This window comes from Phalangium opilio, unplaced genomic scaffold (assembly GCF_054372755.1).
Source record: "Phalangium opilio isolate 3A_F unplaced genomic scaffold, DU_Popi_V2 ptg000088l_1, whole genome shotgun sequence".
In the NCBI taxonomy this organism is placed as follows: Eukaryota; Metazoa; Arthropoda; class Arachnida; order Opiliones; family Phalangiidae; genus Phalangium; species Phalangium opilio.
This window is the reverse complement of record NW_028324193.1, coordinates 1,162,010-1,176,729: the sequence shown is the minus strand read 5'-3', so window position 1 is coordinate 1,176,729 and position 14,720 is coordinate 1,162,010. Positions and strand designations below refer to the sequence as shown.

The 14,720-nt window shown below is 40.1% G+C and overlaps 44 non-coding genes across 44 annotated transcripts; all 44 read right to left on the bottom strand.

Moving 5' to 3' along the window:
* Positions 1–161: 161 nt before the first annotated feature.
* Positions 162–234, bottom strand: TRNAR-ACG (transfer RNA arginine (anticodon ACG)). Its single transcript has one exon. It is a non-coding gene; the product is annotated as a tRNA-Arg (tRNA).
* Positions 235–325: 91 nt separating this feature from the next.
* TRNAR-UCG (transfer RNA arginine (anticodon UCG)) lies at positions 326–398 on the bottom strand. The gene has a single exon. It is a non-coding gene; the product is annotated as a tRNA-Arg (tRNA).
* Positions 399–647: 249 nt separating this feature from the next.
* Positions 648–720, bottom strand: TRNAR-ACG (transfer RNA arginine (anticodon ACG)). Its single transcript has one exon. It is a non-coding gene; the product is annotated as a tRNA-Arg (tRNA).
* Positions 721–811: 91 nt separating this feature from the next.
* On the bottom strand, positions 812–884 carry TRNAR-UCG (transfer RNA arginine (anticodon UCG)). Its single transcript has one exon. It is a non-coding gene; the product is annotated as a tRNA-Arg (tRNA).
* Positions 885–975: 91 nt separating this feature from the next.
* Positions 976–1,048, bottom strand: TRNAR-UCG (transfer RNA arginine (anticodon UCG)). Its single transcript has one exon. It is a non-coding gene; the product is annotated as a tRNA-Arg (tRNA).
* A 249-nt stretch (positions 1,049–1,297) lies between these two features.
* TRNAR-UCG (transfer RNA arginine (anticodon UCG)) lies at positions 1,298–1,370 on the bottom strand. Its single transcript has one exon. It is a non-coding gene; the product is annotated as a tRNA-Arg (tRNA).
* A 250-nt stretch (positions 1,371–1,620) lies between these two features.
* On the bottom strand, positions 1,621–1,693 carry TRNAR-ACG (transfer RNA arginine (anticodon ACG)). Its single transcript has one exon. It is a non-coding gene; the product is annotated as a tRNA-Arg (tRNA).
* A 91-nt stretch (positions 1,694–1,784) lies between these two features.
* Positions 1,785–1,857, bottom strand: TRNAR-UCG (transfer RNA arginine (anticodon UCG)). Its single transcript has one exon. It is a non-coding gene; the product is annotated as a tRNA-Arg (tRNA).
* Positions 1,858–2,106: 249 nt separating this feature from the next.
* TRNAR-UCG (transfer RNA arginine (anticodon UCG)) lies at positions 2,107–2,179 on the bottom strand. The gene has a single exon. It is a non-coding gene; the product is annotated as a tRNA-Arg (tRNA).
* A 91-nt stretch (positions 2,180–2,270) lies between these two features.
* On the bottom strand, positions 2,271–2,343 carry TRNAR-UCG (transfer RNA arginine (anticodon UCG)). The gene has a single exon. It is a non-coding gene; the product is annotated as a tRNA-Arg (tRNA).
* Positions 2,344–2,592: 249 nt separating this feature from the next.
* TRNAR-UCG (transfer RNA arginine (anticodon UCG)) lies at positions 2,593–2,665 on the bottom strand. Its single transcript has one exon. It is a non-coding gene; the product is annotated as a tRNA-Arg (tRNA).
* A 250-nt stretch (positions 2,666–2,915) lies between these two features.
* TRNAR-ACG (transfer RNA arginine (anticodon ACG)) lies at positions 2,916–2,988 on the bottom strand. The gene has a single exon. It is a non-coding gene; the product is annotated as a tRNA-Arg (tRNA).
* Positions 2,989–3,079: 91 nt separating this feature from the next.
* Positions 3,080–3,152, bottom strand: TRNAR-UCG (transfer RNA arginine (anticodon UCG)). The gene has a single exon. It is a non-coding gene; the product is annotated as a tRNA-Arg (tRNA).
* A 249-nt stretch (positions 3,153–3,401) lies between these two features.
* TRNAR-ACG (transfer RNA arginine (anticodon ACG)) lies at positions 3,402–3,474 on the bottom strand. Its single transcript has one exon. It is a non-coding gene; the product is annotated as a tRNA-Arg (tRNA).
* Positions 3,475–3,565: 91 nt separating this feature from the next.
* On the bottom strand, positions 3,566–3,638 carry TRNAR-UCG (transfer RNA arginine (anticodon UCG)). The gene has a single exon. It is a non-coding gene; the product is annotated as a tRNA-Arg (tRNA).
* Positions 3,639–3,887: 249 nt separating this feature from the next.
* Positions 3,888–3,960, bottom strand: TRNAR-ACG (transfer RNA arginine (anticodon ACG)). Its single transcript has one exon. It is a non-coding gene; the product is annotated as a tRNA-Arg (tRNA).
* A 91-nt stretch (positions 3,961–4,051) lies between these two features.
* Positions 4,052–4,124, bottom strand: TRNAR-UCG (transfer RNA arginine (anticodon UCG)). Its single transcript has one exon. It is a non-coding gene; the product is annotated as a tRNA-Arg (tRNA).
* A 91-nt stretch (positions 4,125–4,215) lies between these two features.
* TRNAR-UCG (transfer RNA arginine (anticodon UCG)) lies at positions 4,216–4,288 on the bottom strand. The gene has a single exon. It is a non-coding gene; the product is annotated as a tRNA-Arg (tRNA).
* Positions 4,289–4,537: 249 nt separating this feature from the next.
* TRNAR-UCG (transfer RNA arginine (anticodon UCG)) lies at positions 4,538–4,610 on the bottom strand. Its single transcript has one exon. It is a non-coding gene; the product is annotated as a tRNA-Arg (tRNA).
* A 250-nt stretch (positions 4,611–4,860) lies between these two features.
* TRNAR-ACG (transfer RNA arginine (anticodon ACG)) lies at positions 4,861–4,933 on the bottom strand. Its single transcript has one exon. It is a non-coding gene; the product is annotated as a tRNA-Arg (tRNA).
* A 249-nt stretch (positions 4,934–5,182) lies between these two features.
* TRNAC-ACA (transfer RNA cysteine (anticodon ACA)) lies at positions 5,183–5,255 on the bottom strand. The gene has a single exon. It is a non-coding gene; the product is annotated as a tRNA-Cys (tRNA).
* Positions 5,256–5,510: 255 nt separating this feature from the next.
* Positions 5,511–5,583, bottom strand: TRNAR-UCG (transfer RNA arginine (anticodon UCG)). Its single transcript has one exon. It is a non-coding gene; the product is annotated as a tRNA-Arg (tRNA).
* An 84-nt stretch (positions 5,584–5,667) lies between these two features.
* On the bottom strand, positions 5,668–5,740 carry TRNAR-ACG (transfer RNA arginine (anticodon ACG)). Its single transcript has one exon. It is a non-coding gene; the product is annotated as a tRNA-Arg (tRNA).
* A 91-nt stretch (positions 5,741–5,831) lies between these two features.
* Positions 5,832–5,904, bottom strand: TRNAR-ACG (transfer RNA arginine (anticodon ACG)). The gene has a single exon. It is a non-coding gene; the product is annotated as a tRNA-Arg (tRNA).
* A 414-nt stretch (positions 5,905–6,318) lies between these two features.
* On the bottom strand, positions 6,319–6,391 carry TRNAH-AUG (transfer RNA histidin (anticodon AUG)). Its single transcript has one exon. It is a non-coding gene; the product is annotated as a tRNA-His (tRNA).
* A 91-nt stretch (positions 6,392–6,482) lies between these two features.
* On the bottom strand, positions 6,483–6,555 carry TRNAR-ACG (transfer RNA arginine (anticodon ACG)). The gene has a single exon. It is a non-coding gene; the product is annotated as a tRNA-Arg (tRNA).
* Positions 6,556–7,132: 577 nt separating this feature from the next.
* On the bottom strand, positions 7,133–7,205 carry TRNAR-ACG (transfer RNA arginine (anticodon ACG)). Its single transcript has one exon. It is a non-coding gene; the product is annotated as a tRNA-Arg (tRNA).
* A 91-nt stretch (positions 7,206–7,296) lies between these two features.
* On the bottom strand, positions 7,297–7,369 carry TRNAR-ACG (transfer RNA arginine (anticodon ACG)). Its single transcript has one exon. It is a non-coding gene; the product is annotated as a tRNA-Arg (tRNA).
* Positions 7,370–7,460: 91 nt separating this feature from the next.
* TRNAR-UCG (transfer RNA arginine (anticodon UCG)) lies at positions 7,461–7,533 on the bottom strand. Its single transcript has one exon. It is a non-coding gene; the product is annotated as a tRNA-Arg (tRNA).
* Positions 7,534–7,946: 413 nt separating this feature from the next.
* TRNAR-UCG (transfer RNA arginine (anticodon UCG)) lies at positions 7,947–8,019 on the bottom strand. The gene has a single exon. It is a non-coding gene; the product is annotated as a tRNA-Arg (tRNA).
* Positions 8,020–8,269: 250 nt separating this feature from the next.
* Positions 8,270–8,342, bottom strand: TRNAH-AUG (transfer RNA histidin (anticodon AUG)). The gene has a single exon. It is a non-coding gene; the product is annotated as a tRNA-His (tRNA).
* A 91-nt stretch (positions 8,343–8,433) lies between these two features.
* Positions 8,434–8,506, bottom strand: TRNAR-ACG (transfer RNA arginine (anticodon ACG)). The gene has a single exon. It is a non-coding gene; the product is annotated as a tRNA-Arg (tRNA).
* A 577-nt stretch (positions 8,507–9,083) lies between these two features.
* Positions 9,084–9,156, bottom strand: TRNAR-ACG (transfer RNA arginine (anticodon ACG)). The gene has a single exon. It is a non-coding gene; the product is annotated as a tRNA-Arg (tRNA).
* Positions 9,157–9,411: 255 nt separating this feature from the next.
* Positions 9,412–9,484, bottom strand: TRNAR-ACG (transfer RNA arginine (anticodon ACG)). The gene has a single exon. It is a non-coding gene; the product is annotated as a tRNA-Arg (tRNA).
* A 577-nt stretch (positions 9,485–10,061) lies between these two features.
* On the bottom strand, positions 10,062–10,134 carry TRNAR-ACG (transfer RNA arginine (anticodon ACG)). Its single transcript has one exon. It is a non-coding gene; the product is annotated as a tRNA-Arg (tRNA).
* Positions 10,135–10,389: 255 nt separating this feature from the next.
* On the bottom strand, positions 10,390–10,462 carry TRNAR-ACG (transfer RNA arginine (anticodon ACG)). The gene has a single exon. It is a non-coding gene; the product is annotated as a tRNA-Arg (tRNA).
* Positions 10,463–11,039: 577 nt separating this feature from the next.
* TRNAR-ACG (transfer RNA arginine (anticodon ACG)) lies at positions 11,040–11,112 on the bottom strand. The gene has a single exon. It is a non-coding gene; the product is annotated as a tRNA-Arg (tRNA).
* A 255-nt stretch (positions 11,113–11,367) lies between these two features.
* TRNAR-ACG (transfer RNA arginine (anticodon ACG)) lies at positions 11,368–11,440 on the bottom strand. Its single transcript has one exon. It is a non-coding gene; the product is annotated as a tRNA-Arg (tRNA).
* Positions 11,441–12,017: 577 nt separating this feature from the next.
* TRNAR-ACG (transfer RNA arginine (anticodon ACG)) lies at positions 12,018–12,090 on the bottom strand. The gene has a single exon. It is a non-coding gene; the product is annotated as a tRNA-Arg (tRNA).
* A 255-nt stretch (positions 12,091–12,345) lies between these two features.
* On the bottom strand, positions 12,346–12,418 carry TRNAR-UCG (transfer RNA arginine (anticodon UCG)). The gene has a single exon. It is a non-coding gene; the product is annotated as a tRNA-Arg (tRNA).
* Positions 12,419–13,159: 741 nt separating this feature from the next.
* Positions 13,160–13,232, bottom strand: TRNAR-ACG (transfer RNA arginine (anticodon ACG)). Its single transcript has one exon. It is a non-coding gene; the product is annotated as a tRNA-Arg (tRNA).
* A 255-nt stretch (positions 13,233–13,487) lies between these two features.
* TRNAR-UCG (transfer RNA arginine (anticodon UCG)) lies at positions 13,488–13,560 on the bottom strand. Its single transcript has one exon. It is a non-coding gene; the product is annotated as a tRNA-Arg (tRNA).
* Positions 13,561–14,137: 577 nt separating this feature from the next.
* On the bottom strand, positions 14,138–14,210 carry TRNAR-ACG (transfer RNA arginine (anticodon ACG)). The gene has a single exon. It is a non-coding gene; the product is annotated as a tRNA-Arg (tRNA).
* A 255-nt stretch (positions 14,211–14,465) lies between these two features.
* Positions 14,466–14,538, bottom strand: TRNAR-ACG (transfer RNA arginine (anticodon ACG)). The gene has a single exon. It is a non-coding gene; the product is annotated as a tRNA-Arg (tRNA).
* Between the last annotated feature and the right edge of the window lie 182 nt (positions 14,539–14,720).

Here is a 14,720-nt window from a genome sequence, read left to right as displayed (position 1 = left end):
GCTTGCCAGGACTCGAACCATGAATCTTCTGCTCCGTAGGCAAACGCGTTATCCATTGCGCCACAGGCCCGCTAGAGGATGATCAAAATGCTATTGAAGCATTGCAATATTATAAATTTCCCTTCCGTTATACTCCAATAATCATCTTTTAATGGTAATACCGAGCTTGCCAGGACTCGAACCTGGAATCTTATGCTCCGTAGGCAGACGCGTTATCCATTGCGCCACAAGCCCGTTAGAGGTTGATCAAAATGATATTGAAGCATTGAAATATTATAAATTTCCCTTCCGTAATACTCTAATAATCATCTTTAAATGGTAATACCGAGCTTGCCAGGACTCGAACCTGGAATCTTCTGCTTCGAAGGCAGACGCGTTATCCATTACGCCACAAGCCCTTGCTTCGTATTATAAATAAAATTTCCAAACGTCGTATTTATGCATTCTTTATGACGCATAAAAGATCCTTTACGAAAATAAAAAAGAGCTTGCCAGGACTCGAACCATGAATCTTCTGCTCCGTAGGCAAACGCGTTATCCATTGCGCCACAGGCCCGCTAGAGGATGATCAAAATGCTATTGAAGCATTGCAATATTATAAATTTCCCTTCCGTTATACTCCAATAATCATCTTTTAATGGTAATACCGAGCTTGCCAGGACTCGAACCTGGAATCTTATGCTCCGTAGGCAGACGCGTTATCCATTGCGCCACAAGCCCGTTAGAGGTTGATCAAAATGATATTGAAGCATTGAAATATTATAAATTTCCCTTCCGTAATACTCTAATAATCATCTTTAAATGGTAATACCGAGCTTGCCAGGACTCGAACCTGGAATCTTCTGCTTCGAAGGCAGACGCGTTATCCATTACGCCACAAGCCCGTTAGAGATTGCTCAAAATGATATTGAAGCATTGAAATATTATAAATTTCCCTTCCGTTATACTCTAATAATCATCTTTAAATTTTAATACTGAGCTTGCCAGGACTCGAACCTGGAATCTTCTGCTTCGAAGGCAGGCGCGTTATCCATTACGCCACAAGCCCTTGCTTCGTATTATAAATAAAATTTCCAAACATTGTATTTATACATTCTTTATGACGCATAAAAGATCTTTTACGAAAATAAAAAAGAGCTTGCCAGGACTCGAACCAGGAATCTTCTGCTCCGTAGGCAGACGCGTTATCCATTGCGCCACAGGCCCGTTAGAGGTTGATCAAAATGCTATTCAAGCATTGCAATATTATAAATTTCCCTTCCGTTATACTCCTATAATCATCTTTAAATGGTAATACCGAGCTTGCCAGGACTCGAACCTGGAATCTTCTGCTTCGAAGGCAGACGCGTTATCCATTACGCCACAAGCCCTTGCTTCGTATTATAAATAAAATTTCCAAACATTGTATTTATGCATTCTTTATGACGCATAAAAGATCTTTTACGAAAATATAAAAAGAGCTTAACAGGACTCGAACCTGGAATCTTCTGCTCCGTAGGCAGACGCGTTATCCATCGCGCCACAAGCCCGTTATAGGTTGATCTAAATGCTATTGAAGCATTGCAATATTATAAATTTCCCTTCCGTTATAGTCTAATAATCATCTTTAAATGTTAATACCGAGCTTGCCAGGACTCGAACCTGGACTCTTATGCTCCGTAGGCAGACGCGTTATCCATTGCGCCACAAGCCCGTTAGAGTTTGATCAAAATGATATCGAACCATTGAAATATTTTAAATTTCCCTTCCGTTATACTCTAATAATCAGCTTTAAATGGTAATACCGAGCTTGGCAGGACTCGAACCTGGAATCTTCTGCTTCGAAGGCAGGCGCGTTATCCATTACGCCACAAGCCCTTGCTTCGTATTATAAATAAAATTTCCAAACGTCGTATTTATGCATTCTTTATGACGCATAAAAGATCCTTTACGAAAATATAAAAGAGCTTGCCAGGACTCGAACCATGAATCTTCTGCTCCGTAGGCAAACGCGTTATCCATTGCGCCACAGGCCCGCTAGAGGATGATCAAAATGCTATTGAAGCATTGCAATATTATAAATTTCCCTTCCGTTATACTCCAATAATCATCTTTAAATGGTAATACCGAGCTTGCCAGGACTCGAACCTGGAATCTTCTGCTTCGAAGGCAGACGCGTTATCCATTACGCCACAAGCCCGTTAGAGATTGCTCAAAATGATATTGAAGCATTGAAATATTATAAATTTCCCTTCCGTTATACTCTAATAATCATCTTTAAATTTTAATACTGAGCTTGCCAGGACTCGAACCTGGAATCTTCTGCTTCGAAGGCAGGCGCGTTATCCATTACGCCACAAGCCCTTGCTTCGTATTATAAATAAAATTTCCAAACATTGTATTTATACATTCTTTATGACGCATAAAAGATCTTTTACGAAAATAAAAAAGAGCTTGCCAGGACTCGAACCAGGAATCTTCTGCTCCGTAGGCAGACGCGTTATCCATTGCGCCACAGGCCCGTTAGAGGTTGATCAAAATGCTATTCAAGCATTGCAATATTATAAATTTCCCTTCCGTTATACTCCTATAATCATCTTTAAATGGTAATACCGAGCTTGCCAGGACTCGAACCTGGAATCTTCTGCTTCGAAGGCAGACGCGTTATCCATTACGCCACAAGCCCTTGCTTCGTATTATAAATAAAATTTCCAAACATTGTATTTATGCATTCTTTATGACGCATAAAAGATCTTTTACGAAAATATAAAAAGAGCTTAACAGGACTCGAACCTGGAATCTTCTGCTCCGTAGGCAGACGCGTTATCCATCGCGCCACAAGCCCGTTATAGGTTGATCTAAATGCTATTGAAGCATTGCAATATTATAAATTTCCCTTCCGTTATAGTCTAATAATCATCTTTAAATGTTAATACCGAGCTTGCCAGGACTCGAACCTGGACTCTTATGCTCCGTAGGCAGACGCGTTATCCATTGCGCCACAAGCCCGTTAGAGTTTGATCAAAATGATATCGAACCATTGAAATATTTTAAATTTCCCTTCCGTTATACTCTAATAATCAGCTTTAAATGGTAATACCGAGCTTGGCAGGACTCGAACCTGGAATCTTCTGCTTCGAAGGCAGGCGCGTTATCCATTACGCCACAAGCCCTTGCTTCGTATTATAAATAAAATTTCCAAACGTCGTATTTATGCATTCTTTATGACGCATAAAAGATCCTTTACGAAAATAAAAAAGAGCTTGCCAGGACTCGAACCATGAATCTTCTGCTCCGTAGGCAAACGCGTTATCCATTGCGCCACAGGCCCGCTAGAGGATGATCAAAATGCTATTGAAGCATTGCAATATTATAAATTTCCCTTCCGTTATTCTCCAATAATCATCTTTTAATGGTAATACCGAGCTTGCCAGGACTCGAACCTGGAATCTTATGCTCCGTAGGCAGACGCGTTATCCATTGCGCCACAAGCCCGTTAGAGGTTGATCAAAATGATATTGAAGCATTGAAATATTATAAATTTCCCTTCCGTAATACTCTAATAATCATCTTTAAATGGTAATACCGAGCTTGCCAGGACTCGAACCTGGAATCTTCTGCTTCGAAGGCAGACGCGTTATCCATTACGCCACAAGCCCTTGCTTCGTATTATAAATAAAATTTCCAAACGTCGTATTTATGCATTCTTTATGACGCATAAAATATCCTTTACGAAAATAAAAAAGAGCTTGCCAGGACTCGAACCATGAATCTTCTGCTCCGTAGGCAAACGCGTTATCCATTGCGCCACAGGCCCGCTAGAGGATGATCAAAATGCTATTGAAGCATTGCAATATTATAAATTTCCCTTCCGTTATACTCCAATAATCATCTTTTAATGGTAATACCGAGCTTGCCAGGACTCGAACCTGGAATCTTATGCTCCGTAGGCAGACGCGTTATCCATTGCGCCACAAGCCCGTTAGAGGTTGATCAAAATGATATTGAAGCATTGAAATATTATAAATTTCCCTTCCGTAATACTCTAATAATCATCTTTAAATGGTAATACCGAGCTTGCCAGGACTCGAACCTGGAATCTTCTGCTTCGAAGGCAGACGCGTTATCCATTACGCCACAAGCCCGTTAGAGATTGCTCAAAATGATATTGAAGCATTGAAATATTATAAATTTCCCTTCCGTTATACTCTAATAATCATCTTTAAATTTTAATACTGAGCTTGCCAGGACTCGAACCTGGAATCTTCTGCTTCGAAGGCAGGCGCGTTATCCATTACGCCACAAGCCCTTGCTTCGTATTATAAATAAAATTTCCAAACATTGTATTTATACATTCTTTATGACGCATAAAAGATCTTTTACGAAAATAAAAAAGAGCTTGCCAGGACTCGAACCAGGAATCTTCTGCTCCGTAGGCAGACGCGTTATCCATTGCGCCACAGGCCCGTTAGAGGTTGATCAAAATGCTATTGAAGCATTGCAATATTATAAATTTCCCTTCCGTTATACTCCTATAATCATCTTTAAATGGTAATACCGAGCTTGCCAGGACTCGAACCTGGAATCTTCTGCTTCGAAGGCAGACGCGTTATCCATTACGCCACAAGCCCTTGCTTCGTATTATAAATAAAATTTCCAAACATTGTATTTATGCATTCTTTATGACGCATAAAAGATCTTTTACGAAAATATAAAAAGAGCTTAACAGGACTCGAACCTGGAATCTTCTGCTCCGTAGGCAGACGCGTTATCCATCGCGCCACAAGCCCGTTATAGGTTGATCTAAATGCTATTGAAGCATTGCAATATTATAAATTTCCCTTCCGTTATAGTCTAATAATCATCTTTAAATGTTAATACCGAGCTTGCCAGGACTCGAACCTGGACTCTTATGCTCCGTAGGCAGACGCGTTATCCATTGCGCCACAAGCCCGTTAGAGTTTGATCAAAATGATATCGAACCATTGAAATATTTTAAATTTCCCTTCCGTTATACTCTAATAATCAGCTTTAAATGGTAATACCGAGCTTGGCAGGACTCGAACCTGGAATCTTCTGCTTCGAAGGCAGACGCGTTATGCATTACGCCACAAGCCCTTGCTTCGTATTATAAATAAAATTTCCAAACATTGTATTTATGCATTCTTTATGACGCATAAAAGATCTATTATGAAAATAAAAAAGAGCTTGCCAGGACTCGAACCTGGAATCTTCTGCTCTGTAGGAAGACGCGTTATCCATTGCGCCACAAGCCCGTTATAGGATGATCAAAATGCTATTGAAGCATTGCAATATTATAAATTTCCCTTCCGTTATACTCTAATAATCATCTTTAAATGTTAATACCGAGCTTGCCAGGATTCGAACCTGGACTCTTATGTTCCGTAGGCAGACGCGTTATCCATTGCGCCACAAACCCGTTATAGATTGATCAAAATGATATTGAAGCATTGAAATATTATAAATTTCCCTTCCGTTATACTCTAATAATCAGCTTTAAATGGTAATACCGAGCTTGCCAAGACTCGAACCTGGAAGCTTCTGCTTCGAAGGCAGACGCGTTATCCATTACGCCACAAGCCCTTGCTTTGTATTATAAATAAATTTCCAAACATTGTATTTATGCATTCTTTATGACGCATAAAAGATATGTTACGAAAATAAAAAAGAGCTTGCCAGGAATCGAACCTGGAATCTTCTGCTCCGTAGGCAGACGCGTTATCCATTGCGCCACAAGCCCGTTAGAGTTTGATCAAAATGATATTGAAGCATTGAAATATTATTAATTTCCCTTCCGTTATACTCTAATAATCATCTTTAAATGTTAATACCGAGCTTGCCAGGACTCGAACCTGGACTCTTATGCTCCGTAGGCAGACGCGTTATCCATTGCGCCACAAGCCCGTTAGAGGTTGATCAAAATGATATTGAAGCATTGAAATATTATAAATTTCCCTTCCGTTATACTCTAATAATCATCTTTAAATGGTAATACCGAGCTTGGCAGGACTCGAACCTGGAATCTTCTGCTTCGAAGGCAGACGCGTTATGCATTACGCCACAAGCCCTTGCTTCGTATTATAAATAAAATTTCCAAACATTGTATATATGCATTCTTTATGACGCATAAAAGATCTATTACGAAAATAAAAAAAGAGCTTGCCAGGACTCGAACCTGAAATCTTCTGCTCCGTAGGCAGACGCGTTATCCATCGCGCCACAAGCCCGTTAGGGATTGATCAAAATGATATTGAAGCATTGAAATATTATAAATTTCCCTTCCGTTATACTCTAATAATCATCTTTAAATGTTAATACCGAGCTTGCCAGGACTCGAACCTGGACTCTTATGCTCCATAGGCAGACGCGTTATCCATTGCGCCACAAGCCCGTTAGAGTTTGATCAAAATGATATCGAAGCATTGAAATATTATAAATTTCCCTTCCGTTATACTCTAATAATCATCTTTAAATGGTTATACCGAGCTTGCCAGGACTCGAACCTGGAATCTTCTGCTCCGTAGGCAGACGCGTTATCCATTGCGCCACAAGCCCGTTAGAGGTTGATCAAAATGCTATTGAAGCATTGCAATATTATAAATTTCCCTTCCGTTATACTCTAATAATCATCTTTAAATGGTAATACCGAGCTATCCAGGACTCGAACCTGGAATCTTCTGCTCCGTAGGCAGACGCGTTATCCATCGCGCCACAAACCCGTTATAGGTTGATCAAAATGCTATTGAAGCATTGCAATATTATAAATTTCCCTTCCGTTATACTCTAATAATCATCTTTAAATGTTAATACCGCGCTTGCCAGGACTCGAACCTGGACTCTTATGTTCCGTAGGTTGACGCGTTATCCATTGCGCCACAAGCCCGTTAAAGGTTGATCAAAATGATATCGAAGCATTGAAATATTATAAATTTCCCTTCCGTTATACTCTAATAATCAGCTTTAAATGGTAATACCGAGCTTGCCACGACTTGAACCTGGAATCTTCTGCTTCGAAGGCAGGCGCGTTATCCATTACGCCACAAGCCCTTGCTTCGTATTATAAATAAAATTTCCAAACATTGTATTTATGCATTCTTTATGACGCATAAAAGATCTTTTACGAAAATAAAAAAGAGCTTGCCAGGACTCGAACCAGGAATCTTCTGCTCCGTAGGCAGACGCGTTATCCATTGCGCCACAAGCCCGTTAGAGATTGATCAAAATGATATTGAAGCATTGAAATATTATTAATTTCCCTTCCGTTATACTCTAATAATCATCTTTAAATGTTAATACCGAGCTTGCCAGGACTCGAACCTGGACTCTTATGCTCCGTAGGCAGACGCGTTATCCATTGCGCCACAAGCCCGTTAGAGGTTGATCAAAATGATATTGAAGCATTGAAATATTATAAATTTCCCTTCCGTTATACTCTAATAATCATCTTTAAATGGTAATACCGAGCTTGCCAGGACTCGAACCTGGAATCTTCTGCTTCGAAGGCAGACGCGTTATCCATTACGCCACAAGCCCTTGCTTGGTATTATAAATAAAATTTCCAAACATTGTATTTATGCATTCTTTATGACGCATAAAAGATCTTTTACGAAAATAAAGAAAGAGCTTGCCAGGACACGAACCTGGAATCTTCTACTCCGTAGGCAGACGCGTTATCCATTGCGCCACAAGCCCGTTAGAGTTTGATCAAAATGATATTGAAGCATTGCAATATTATAAATTTCCCTTCCGTTATAGTCTAATAATCATCTTTAAATGTTAATACCGAGCTTGCAGGACTCGAACCTGGAATCTTCTGCTCCGTAGGCAGACGCGTTATCCATTGCGCCACAAGCCCGTTAGAGTTTGATCAAAATGATATCGAAGCATTGAAATATTATAAATTTCCCTTCCGTTATACTCTAATAATCAGCTTTAAATGGTAATACCGAGCTTGCCAGGACTCGAACCTGGAATCTTCTGCTTCGAAGGCAGACGCGTTATGCATTACGCCACAAGCCCTTGCTTCGTATTATAAATAAAATTTCCAAACATTGTATATATGCATTCTTTATGACGCATAAAAGATCTATTACGAAAATAAAAAAAGAGCTTGCCAGGACTCGAACCTGAAATCTTCTGCTCCGTAGGCAGACGCGTTATCCATCGCGCCACAAGCCCGTTAGGGATTGATCAAAATGATATTGAAGCATTGAAATATTATAAATTTCCCTTCCGTTATACTCTAATAATCATCTTTAAATGTTAATACCGAGCTTGCCAGGACTCGAACCTGGACTCTTATGCTCCATAGGCAGACGCGTTATCCATTGCGCCACAAGCCCGTTAGAGTTTGATCAAAATGATATCGAAGCATTGAAATATTATAAATTTCCCTTCCGTTATACTCTAATAATCATCTTTAAATGGTTATACCGAGCTTGCCAGGACTCGAACCTGGAATCTTCTGCTCCGTAGGCAGACGCGTTATCCATTGCGCCACAAGCCCGTTAGAGGTTGATCAAAATGCTATTGAAGCATTGCAATATTATAAATTTCCCTTCCGTTATACTCTAATAATCATCTTTAAATGGTAATACCGAGCTATCCAGGACTCGAACCTGGAATCTTCTGCTCCGTAGGCAGACGCGTTATCCATCGCGCCACAAACCCGTTATAGGTTGATCAAAATGCTATTGAAGCATTGCAATATTATAAATTTCCCTTCCGTTATACTCTAATAATCATCTTTAAATGTTAATACCGCGCTTGCCAGGACTCGAACCTGGACTCTTATGTTCCGTAGGTTGACGCGTTATCCATTGCGCCACAAGCCCGTTAAAGGTTGATCAAAATGATATCGAAGCATTGAAATATTATAAATTTCCCTTCCGTTATACTCTAATAATCAGCTTTAAATGGTAATACCGAGCTTGCCACGACTCGAACCTGGAATCTTCTGCTTCGAAGGCAGGCGCGTTATCCATTACGCCACAAGCCCTTGCTTCGTATTATAAATAAAATTTCCAAACATTGTATTTATGCATTCTTTATGACGCATAAAAGATCTTTTACGAAAATAAAAAAGAGCTTGCCAGGACTCGAACCAGGAATCTTCTGCTCCGTAGGCAGACGCGTTATCCATTGCGCCACAAGCCCGTTAGAGATTGATCAAAATGATATTGAAGCATTGAAATATTATAAATTTCCCTTCCGTTATACTCTAATAATCATCTTTAAATGTTAATACCGAGCTTGCCAGGACTCGAACCTGGACTCTTATGCTCCGTAGGCAGACGCGTTATCCATTGCGCCAAAAGCCCGTTAGAGTTTGATCAAAATGATATCGAAGCATTGAAATATTATAAATTTCCCTTCCGTTATACTCTAATAATCATCTTTAAATGGTATTACCGAGCTTGCCAGGACTCGAACCTGGAATCTTCTGCTCCGTAGGCAGACGCGTTATCCATTGCGCCACAAGCCCGTTAGAGGTTGATCAAAATGCTATTGAAGCATTGCAATATTATAAATTTCCCTTCCGTTATACTCTAATAATCATCTTTAAATGGTAATACCGAGCTATCCAGGACTCGAACCTGGAATCTTCTGCTCCGTAGGCAGACGCGTTATCCATCGCGCCACAAGCCCGTTATAGGTTGATCAAAATGCTATTGAAGCATTGCAATATTATAAATTTCCCTTCCGTTATACTCTAATAATCATCTTTAAATGTTAATACCGCGCTTGCCAGGACTCGAACCTGGACTCTTATGTTCCGTAGGTTGACGCGTTATCCATTGCGCCACAAGCCCGTTAAAGGTTGATCAAAATGATATCGAAGCATTGAAATATTATAAATTTCCCTTCCGTTATACTCTAATAATCAGCTTTAAATGGTAATACCGAGCTTGCCACGACTCGAACCTGGAATCTTCTGCTTCGAAGGCAGGCGCGTTATCCATTACGCCACAAGCCCTTGCTTCGTATTATAAATAAAATTTCCAAACATTGTATTTATGCATTCTTTATGACGCATAAAAGATCTTTTACGAAAATAAAAAAGAGCTTGCCAGGACTCGAACCAGGAATCTTCTGCTCCGTAGGCAGACGCGTTATCCATTGCGCCACAAGCCCGTTAGAGATTGATCAAAATGATATTGAAGCATTGAAATATTATAAATTTCCCTTCCGTTATACTCTAATAATCATCTTTAAATGTTAATACCGAGCTTGCCAGGACTCGAACCTGGACTCTTATGCTCCGTAGGCAGACGCGTTATCCATTGCGCCAAAAGCCCGTTAGAGTTTGATCAAAATGATATCGAAGCATTGAAATATTATAAATTTCCCTTCCGTTATACTCTAATAATCATCTTTAAATGGTATTACCGAGCTTGCCAGGACTCGAACCTGGAATCTTCTGCTCCGTAGGCAGACGCGTTATCCATTGCGCCACAAGCCCGTTAGAGGTTGATCAAAATGCTATTGAAGCATTGCAATATTATAAATTTCCCTTCCGTTATACTCTAATAATCATCTTTAAATGGTAATACCGAACTATCCAGGACTCGAACCTGGAATCTTCTGCTCCGTAGGCAGACGCGTTATCCATCGCGCCACAAGCCCGTTATAGGTTGATCAAAATGCTATTGAAGCATTGCAATATTATAAATTTCCCTTCCGTTATACTCTAATAATCATCTTTAAATGTTAATACCGCGCTTGCCAGGACTCGAACCTGGACTCTTATGTTCCGTAGGTTGACGCGTTATCCATTGCGCCACAAGCCCGTTAAAGGTTGATCAAAATGATATCGAAGCATTGAAATATTATAAATTTCCCTTCCGTTATACTCTAATAATCAGCTTTAAATGGTAATACCGAGCTTGCCACGACTCGAACCTGGAATCTTCTGCTTCGAAGGCAGGCGCGTTATCCATTACGCCATAAGCCCTTGCTTCGTATTATAAATAAAATTTCCAAACATTGTATTTATGCATTCTTTATGACGCATAAAACATCTTTTACGAAAATAAAAAAGAGCTTGCCAGGACTCGAACCAGGAATCTTCTGCTCCGTAGGCAGACGCGTTATCCATTGCGCCACAAGCCCGTTAGAGATTGATCAAAATGATATTGAAGCATTGAAATATTATAAATTTCCCTTCCGTTATACTCTAATAATCATCTTTAAATTTTAATACCGAGCTTGACAGGACTCGAACCTGGAATCTTATGCTCCGTAGGCAGACGCGTTATCCATTGCGCCACAAGCCCGTTAGAGGTTGATCAAAATGATATTGAAGCTTTGAAATATTATAAATTTCCCTTCCGTTATACTCTAATAATCATCTTTAAATGGTAATACCGAGCTTGCCAGGACTCGAACCTGGAATCTTCTGCTCCGTAGGCAGACGCGTTATCCATTGCGCCACAAGCCCGTTAGAGGTTGATCAAAATGCTATTGAAGCATTGCAATATTATAAATTTCCCTTCCGTTATACTCTAATAATCATCTTTAAATGGTAATACCGAGCTATCCAGGACTCGAACCTGGAATCTTCTGCTCCGTAGGCAGACGCGTTATCCATCGCGCCACAAGCCCGTTATAGGTTGATCAAAATGCTATTGAAGCATTGCAATATTATAAATTTCCCTTCCGTTATACTCTAATAATCATCTTTAAATGTTAATACCGCGCTTGCCAGGACTCGAACCTGGACTCTTATGTTCCGTAGGTTGACGCGTTATCCATTGCGCCACAAGCCCGTTAAAGGTTGATCAAAATGATATCGAAGCATTGAAATATTATAAATTTCCCTTCCGTTATACTCTAATAATCAGCTTTAAATGGTAATACCGAGCTTGCCACGACTCGAACCTGGAATCTTCTGCTTCGAAGGCAGGCGCGTTATCCATTACGCCACAAGCCCTTGCTTCGTATTATAAATAAAATTTCCAAACATTGTATTTATGCATTCTTTATGACGCATAAAAGATCTTTTACGAAAATAAAAAAGAGCTTGCCAGGACTCGAACCAGGAATCTTCTGCTCCGTAGGCAGACGCGTTATCCATTGCGCCACAAGCCCGTTAGAGATTGATCAAAATGATATTGAAGCATTGAAATATTATAAATTTCCCTTCCGTTATACTCTAATAATCATCTTTAAATTTTAATACCGAGCTTGACAGGACTCGAACCTGGAATCTTATGCTCCGTAGGCAGACGCGTTATCCATTGCGCCACAAGCCCGTTAGAGGTTGATCAAAATGATATGGAAGCTTTGAAATATTATAAATTTCCCTTCCGTTATACTCTAATAATCATCTTTAAATGGTAATACCGAGCTTGCCAGGACTCGAACCTGGTATCTTCTGCTTCGAAGGCAGGCGCGTTATCCATTGCGCCACAAGCCCGTTAGAGGTTGATCAAAATGCTATTGAAGCATTGCAATATTATAAATTTCCCTTCCGTTATACTCTAATAATCATCTTTAAATGGTAATACCGAGCTATCCAGGACTCGAACCTGGAATCTTCTGCTCCGTAGGCAGACGCGTTATCCATCGCGCCACAAGCCCGTTATAGGTTGATCAAAATGCTATTGAAGCATTGCAATATTATAAATTTCCCTTCCGTTATACTCTAATAATCATCTTTAAATGGTAATACCGAGCTATCCAGGACTCGAACCTGGAATCTTCTGCTCCGTAGGCAGACGCGTTATCCATCGCGCCACAAGCCCGTTATAGGTTGATCAAAATGCTATTGAAGCATTGCAATATTATAAATTTCCCTTCCGTTATACTCTAATAATCATCTTTAAATGTTAATACCGCGCTTGCCAGGACTCGAACCTGGACTCTTATGTTCCGTAGGTTGACGCGTTATCCATTGCGCCACAAGCCCGTTAAAGGTTGATCAAAATGATATCGAAGCATTGAAATATTATAAATTTCCCTTCCGTTATACTCTAATAATCAGCTTTAAATGGTAATACCGAGCTTGCCACGACTCGAACCTGGAATCTTCTGCTTCGAAGGCAGGCGCGTTATCCATTACGCCACAAGCCCTTGCTTCGTATTATAAATAAAATTTCCAAACATTGTATTTATGCATTCTTTATGACGCATAAAAGATCTTTTACGAAAATAAAAAAGAGCTTGCCAGGACTCGAACCAGGAATCTTCTGCTCCGTAGGCAGACGCGTTATCCATTGCGCCACAAGCCCGTTAGAGATTGATCAAAATGATATTGAAGCATTGAAATATTATAAATTTCCCTTCCGTTATACTCTAATAATCATCTTTAAATTTTAATACCGAGCTTGACAGGACTCGAACCTGGAATCTTATGCTCCGTAGGCAGACGCGTTATCCATTGCGCCACAAGCCCGTTAGAGGTTGATCAAAATGATATGGAAGCTTTGAAATATTATAAATTTCCCTTCCGTTATACTCTAATAATCATCTTTAAATGGTAATACCGAGCTTGCCAGGACTCGAACCTGGTATCTTCTGCTTCGAAGGCAGGCGCGTTATCCATTGCGCCACAAGCCCGTTAGAGGTTGATCAAAATGCTATTGAAGCATTGCAATATTATAAATTTCCCTTCCGTTATACTCTAATAATCATCTTTAAATGGTAATACCGAGCTATCCAGGACTCGAACCTGGAATCTTCTGCTCCGTAGGCAGACGCGTTATCCATCGCGCCACAAGCCCGTTATAGGTTGATCAAAATGCTATTGAAGCATTGCAATATTATAAATTTCCCTTCCGTTATACTCTAATAATCATCTTTAAATGTTAATACCGCGCTTGCCAGGACTCGAACCTGGACTCTTATGTTCCGTAGGTTGACGCGTTATCCATTGCGCCACAAGCCCGTTAAAGGTTGATCAAAATGATATCGAAGCATTGAAATATTATAAATTTCCCTTCCGTTATACTCTAATAATCAGCTTTAAATGGTAATACCGAGCTTGCCACGACTCGAACCTGGAATCTTCTGCTTCGAAGGCAGGCGCGTTATCCATTACGCCACAAGCCCTTGCTTCGTATTATAAATAAAATTTCCAAACATTGTATTTATGCATTCTTTATGACGCATAAAAGATCTTTTACGAAAATAAAAAAGAGCTTGCCAGGACTCGAACCAGGAATCTTCTGCTCCGTAGGCAGACGCGTTATCCATTGCGCCACAAGCCCGTTAGAGATTGATCAAAATGATATTGAAGCATTGAAATATTATAAATTTCCCTTCCGTTATACTCTAATAATCATCTTTAAATGTTAATACCGAGCTTGCCAGGACTCGAACCTGGACTCTTATGCTCCGTAGGCAGACGCGTTATCCATTGCGCCAAAAGCCCGTTAGAGTTTGATCAAAATGATATCGAAGCATTGAAATATTATAAATTTCCCTTCCGTTATACTCTAATAATCATCTTTAAATGGTATTACCGAGCTTGCCAGGACTCGAACCTGGAATCTTCTGCTCCGTAGGCAGACGCGTTATCCATTGCGCCACAAGCCCGTTAGAGGTTGATCAAAATGCTATTGAAGCATTGCAATATTATAAATTTCCCTTCCGTTATACTCTAATAATCATCTTTAAATGGTAATACCGAACTATCCAGGACTCGAACCTGGAATCTTCTGCTCCGTAGGCAGACGCGTTATCCATCGCGCCACAAGCCCGTTATAGGTTGATCAAAA